This window comes from Arachis ipaensis, chromosome B2, assembly GCF_059453495.1.
Source record: "Arachis ipaensis isolate K30076 ecotype BB chromosome B2, ASM5945349v1, whole genome shotgun sequence".
Classification (NCBI taxonomy): domain Eukaryota; kingdom Viridiplantae; phylum Streptophyta; class Magnoliopsida; order Fabales; family Fabaceae; genus Arachis; species Arachis ipaensis.
In genome coordinates this window covers 60,032,830-60,039,234 of record NC_142437.1, presented here as the reverse complement: position 1 = coordinate 60,039,234, position 6,405 = coordinate 60,032,830, and the positions used below count along the sequence as shown (strand labels likewise).

The window sequence follows — 6,405 nt, the reverse complement described above, 5'->3', positions numbered from 1 at the left end:
GTATAGGCAGAATCACTCTTGGCAATAAGAAAGCTAGTCTAAGTGTGTGCTTGTGTGTTTATTTTCACCTAACTAAATGCATGCTTTGTCCCCTGCATCCTTAATTCAATAAAAGAAATGTTTGGAATGTGAAATGAGATAGTTCTTTGTTAGCTGGAAGTACAATAATAATGAGTGGTGGTATGAATGCATGATTGTATGATAGCTCACTTTTAGTGAATAAAAGAACTAGACTGTCTCCTTTTAAATAGAAGGTAGCTCACTGTCTATGAATCTCAATAGAATAAAAGTCCTAGGTTAAAAACAAAAAAACAAAAAGAGAAAAGAAATAGCCAAAGAGTGGCAACAGAACAAAAGAAAAATAAAAAGAAACAAAGCTAGACACCAATAGCTTGAACCTTAGAATATATGCCTGTGGTGTCTTTGTACTAGGATCTGCTTGGATTATTAAGTTCTTTGGAGTGCATCAACACTTGGTGACTTGGGTTAACTAACCCGGGATCATCAACTGAAAGTCCACTATCAAGAGAAACCTAACTACAAGGCATTTAGTAACCCAAAGAGGTGCTGGGCATCAATGTTCTAAGAAGGAATGTGAGCCAAGTGTCTATAGTGAATAATGTGTCAAGCATAAAGAAAGAAAAGAGCTTGTTACACATGACACTGAAATAAAGCTTATAGAAAAAAAATAATAGTCAAGGACAAAGGAATAATGAGAGGTCATAGCAGTGTGTTGCTTGATGCTTGAAGGAGACTTTCTAGGCCTAAATGTTAATAAGAAGTGAGTATTTACATATCTACATAGAATCCCATGAGCTACCAATAATACTCTGCTAGCATGAACATCTTCTTCCATTTCATTCTTTCTTCTCAATAATTCTTTTCTTGCTTGGGGACAAGCAAGCTTTAAGTTTGGTGTTGTGATGACAAGTCATCTTAGCCTAGTTTCACTAGTCTTTTTCTTTTGTTTTCAATTGATTTTATGCACTTTCTTGAGCCATAAGTAAGCCAATTGGGTAGAATTTCATGAGATTTTGTGCTATAACTATCATATTTTATGAAAGAATAACAATCTCATGATTTTAAGCATAGCTTTGATGTCTTTGATTGATTGATGATAGGTGAAAAGAGCTTTGAAGAAGGTTGAAGAAAGAAGGAATGGAAAAGAGCAAGAGAGAACAAAAAGCTTGAGCCAAAGCTTGCCTCAAACTTTAGCTCAAACTTTTGGAGGAGCTTGACTACACCCTGGAGGAAGCAAAAGCTTGGCCAACGTTTGACCTCAAGCTTTTAGGCAAACGTTGGCGCCACAACAAACACACCTTGGAGGGAGCAAAAGCTTGCGCCAACGTTTGACCTCAAGCTTTTAGGCAAACGTTGGCGCCACAACAAACACACCCTGGAGGGAGCAAAAGCTTGTGCCAACGTTTGACCTCAAGCTTTTAGGCAAACGTCGGCGCCACAATAGCCTGAAGGGGTATACTTCCAACAAGAATAACTTGAGTTGTAGATGTCCAATTGAGGTGATTCCAATTGGGTTAGGAAGCTAACATTCAGAGCTTTCCAACCATATATAATAGTCTATAGTGGGCATAAAATTGGCAACGTTGACAGGAGGACAAAGTAGCACCCCAAGAGGCGTGCAAGAGGGATCCACGTTTGGCTCAAAGTTTGACCTCAAACTTTGGCTCAAACGTGGATGACAGCAAGGGAGGCTAGCTGATATGAAAAGCTTGAGTAAAAGTTTACCTCAAACTTTTACTCAAGCTTTTCTGGTTCATGGCCCGGTTCACAAATGGGTTTCTCTCCAACTCCAAGAGCAATCAACAGAGGCTTTTGTCAACCCAATTCCATCAAGAGCAAAGGCCCAATTCAAGGCTTGAAGATCATTTGAAGAGAGTGTATAAATAGCGTAGAATTTAAGTTTTTAGGGGAGCTTTTTCTTTTAGTTTTTCTGAGTGGTTTTGGGAGAACTTTTGGTTAGGAGTTATTTTGAGATTCTGAGTCTTGGGGAAGGAGAATTGAATTCTCTTCCTCTCAGTTTTCTTATTTTCAGTTTCATTGACACTCATCTTGAATCTTGGGTGTTAGAGAATTGAAGGAATTCTGTTTCAATCTCACCCTGAGATCTCTCTGTTTCATTTATTGCACTTTTTGAGAAATCTATATTTGCATTCATTTCTTCTACTACTTGATCTTTACTTTTCTTGCAATTGAATTCTGAATTTGGATCTAGGAAGGCATTGAGATCTAGACTTGGTTATCTAGTCTCTTGGGTCCTGAGATCTGGAGTTTTCATTTTAATTTCTCTGTTGAATGCGTCTCCAAGTTCATTTACATTTCCAGTTGAGATCCGTTTCATTTTAATTCCTTTTTTACTTTTCTGTTTATCGCAATTTACTTTTCCTTGTCTGATTTCTGCAAATCCAATTCCCAATTCCCGTTATAATTCAAGCCATTTACATTTCTTGCACTTTAAGATTCTACAATTTACATTTCTTGCGTTCTAAGTTTCTGCCATTTAATTTCTTGTTCTTTAAGATTCAGCACTTTTTCAGTTTTCTTTACTTTACTGCAATTATCCCTCTCCCTTTAATTTTCATGCAATTTAAATTTCAGTTAATTACAAATCACTCAACCAAATCTTGATTCGCTTAACTAAATCAACCACTAAACTAAAATTGCTCAATCCTTCAATCCCTGTGGGATCAACCTCACTCCCGTGAGTTTTATTACTTGATGCGATCCGGTACACTTGCCGGTGAGATTTGTGTGTTTGGAATTCATTTTTTCCACAAAAATACACCTCAAAGAGACAGAGCTAGAGTGTGGTTGGACTCTCAACCCAAAGATAGCCTGAACTCTTGGGATAAGCTGATCACGGCTTTCTTAGCCAAGTTTTTTCCTCCTCAAAAGCTGAGCAAGCTTAGAGTGGATGTTCAAACTTTCAGACAGAAAGAAGGTGAATCCCTCTATGAAGCTTGGGAGAGATACAAGCAACTGACAAAAAAGTGTCTTTCTGACATGCTTTCAGAATGGACCATCTTGGATATATTCTATGATGGTCTGTCTGAATTAGCTAAGATGTCATTGGATACTTCTACAGGTGGATCCATTCACCTAAAGAAAACGCCTGCAGAAGCTCAAGAACTCATTGACATGGTTGCTAACAACAAGTTCATGTACACTTCTGAGAGGAATCCTGTGAGTAATGGGACGCCTCAGAAGAAGGGAGTTCTTGAAATTGATACTCTGAATGCTATATTGGCTCAGAATAAAATATTGACTCAGCAAGTCAATATGATTTCTCAGAGTCTGAATGGAATACAAGCTGCATCCAACAGTACTCAAGAGGCATCTTCTGAAGAAGAAGCTTATGATCCTGAAAACCCTGCAATAGCAGAGGTGAATTACATGGGTGAACCATATGGAAACACCTATAATCCCTCATGGAGAAATCACCCAAATCTCTCATGGAAGGATCAACAAAAGCCTCAACAAGGCTTTAATAATGGTGGAAGAAATAGGTTTAGCAATAGCAAGCCTTTTCCATAATCTTCTCATCAACTGACAGAGAACTCTGAACAAAATACCTCTAATTTAGCAAACTTAGTCTCTGATCTGTCCAAGGCCACTGTAAGTTTCATGAATGAAACAAGGTCCTCCATTAGAAATTTGGAAGCACAAGTAGGCCAGCTGAGTAAAAGGATCACTGAAATCCCTCCTAGTACTCTCCCAAGCAATACAGAAGAAAATCCAAAAGGAGAGTGCAAGGCCATTGAATTAATTACCATGGCCGAACCTGTAAGGGAGGTTGAGGACGTGAATCCCAGTGAGGAAGACCTCTTGGGACGTCCAGTGATCAATGAGGAGTTTTCCTCTGAGGAACCAAAGGAATCTGAGACTCATGTAGAGACCATAGAGATTCCATTGAACCTCCTTACACCATTCATGAGCTCTGAAGAGTATTCTTCTTCTGAAGAGAATGAAGATGTTTCTGAAGAGCAAGTTGCCAACTTCCTTGGTGCAATCATGAAGCTGAATGCCAAATTATTTGGTATTGAGACTTGGAAAGATGAACCTCCCTTGTTCACTAATAAACTGAGTGATCTGGATCAACTGACATTGCCTCAGAAGAAACAGGATCCTGGAAAGTTCCTAATACCTTGTACCATAGGCACCATGATCTTTGAAAAGGCTCTATGTGACCTTGGTTCAGGGATAAACCTCATGCCCCTCTCTGTAATAGAAAAACTAGGAATCTTTGGGGTGCAAGCTGCTAAAATCTCATTAGAGATGGCAGACAATTCAAGAAAACAGGCTTATGGACAAGTAAAGGACGTGTTAGTAAAGGTTGAAGGCCTTTACATCCCTACTGATTTCATAGTCCTAGATATTGGGAAGGATGAGGATGAATCCATCATCCTTGGAAGACCTTTCCTAGCCACAGCAAGAGCTGTGATTGATGTTGACAGAGGCGAACTAGTCCTTCAATTGAATGAGGACTCCCTTGTGTTAAAAACTCAAGGTCATCCTTCTGTAAACATGGAAAAGAGGCACAGCAAGCTTCTCTCAAAACAGAGTCAACCAGAGCCCCCACAGTCAAACTCTAAGTTTGGTGTTGGGAGGCCACAACCAAACTCTAAGTTTGGTGTTGGGGAGTCTCAACAATGCTCTGAACATCTGTGAGGCTCCATGAGAGCCCACTGTCAAGCTATTGACATTAAAGAAGCGCTTGTTGGGAGGCAACCCAATTTTTATTTAATTATATTTTTATTGGTTATATGTCTTTATAGGTTCATGATCATGTGGAGTCACAAAATAAATCAAAAAATTAAGAACGGAATCAAAAACAGCAGAAGAAAAATCACACCCTGGAGAAAGACCTTACTGGCATTTAAACGCCAGTAAGAAGCATCTGGCTGGCGTTCAACGCTAGAACAGAGCATGGTTCTGGTGCTGAACGCCCAAAATGGGCAGCATCTGGGCGTTTGAACGCCAGAATTGCACCCTGGAGAAGAGCTGGCACTGAACGCCCAGAACAAGCATGGTTCTTGTGTTCAACGCCAGAAATGGGCAACAAATGGGCGTTCAACGCCCAGAACAAGCACCAATCTGGCGCTGAACGCCCAGAGTTGTGTGCAAGGGTATATTTCATGCCTAATTTGGTGCAAGGTTGTAAATCCTTGAATACCTCAGGATCTGTGGACCCCACAGGATCGCCACCTACCTCCACTCACTTCTTCTCATCCCTTTTTCACACAATCCCATAAACACTCTTCCCCAAAACTCTTCACCAATCACCTCAGTCTCTCTTCCCTATCACCACTTCACCACTCACACCCATCCACTCTTCCCCATAAACCTACCTCATAAACCCCACCTACCTTCAAAATTAAAAAATCAATTTTCCCACCCAAAACCCACCCTTATGGCCGAACCTTACCCCCCCTCCCTTCCCTATATAAAGCCCTCCATTCTTCTTCAAATTCACACAACACAACCCTCTCTTCCCCTTCTTGGCCGAAACACCTCTCTCTCTCCCTCTTCTCCATTTCTTCTTCTTCTTCATCTATTCTTTCTTCTCTTGCTCGAGGGCGAGCAATATTCTAAGTTTGGTGTGGTAAAAGCATAAGCTTTTCATTTTTCCATTACCATTGATGGCACCCAAGACCGGAGAATCCTCTAGAAAAGGGAAAGGGAAGACAAAAGCTTCCACTTCCGAGTCATGGGAGATAGAAAGATTCATCTCCAAAGCTCATCAAGACCACTTCTATGATGTTGTGGCCAAGAAGAAGGTGATCCCCGAGGTCCCTTTCAAGCTCAAGAGAAATGAGTATCCGGAGATCCGACATGAAATCCAAAGAAGAGGTTGGGAAGTTCTAACAAACCCCATCCAACAAGTCGGCATCCTAATGGTTCAAGAGTTCTAAGCCAATGCATGGATCACTAAGAACCATGATCAAAGTAAGAACCCGAATCCAAAGAATTATATTACAATGGTTCGGGGAAATACTTAGATTTTAATCCGGAAAATGTGAGGTTGGCGTTTAACTTGCCTATGATGCAAGAAGATGCACGCCCCTACACTAGAAGGGTCAACTTTAATCAAAGGTTGGACCAAGTCCTCATGGACATATGTGTGGAAGGAGCTAAATGGAAGATTGACTCCAAAGGCAAGCCAGTTCAACTAAGAAGACTGGACCTCAAGCCTGTAGCTAGAGGATGGTTGGAGTTCATCCAACGCTCCATCATCCCCACTAGCAACCGATCTGAAGTTACTGTGGATTGGGCCATCATGATCCATAGCATCATGATTGGAGAGGAAGTAGAAGTTCATGAAGTCATCTCCCTTGAACTCTACAAAATAGCCGAAAAGCCCTCTCCTGGGGCAAGGCTAGCTTTTCC

The 6,405-nt window shown here is 40.7% G+C and overlaps 1 non-coding gene across 1 annotated transcript; it reads right to left on the bottom strand.

The window, feature by feature from the left end:
* Positions 1–2,919: 2,919 nt before the first annotated feature.
* Positions 2,920–3,027, bottom strand: LOC148574054 (small nucleolar RNA R71). The gene has a single exon (XR_015906234.1). It is a non-coding gene; the product is annotated as a small nucleolar RNA R71 (small nucleolar RNA).
* Between the last annotated feature and the right edge of the window lie 3,378 nt (positions 3,028–6,405).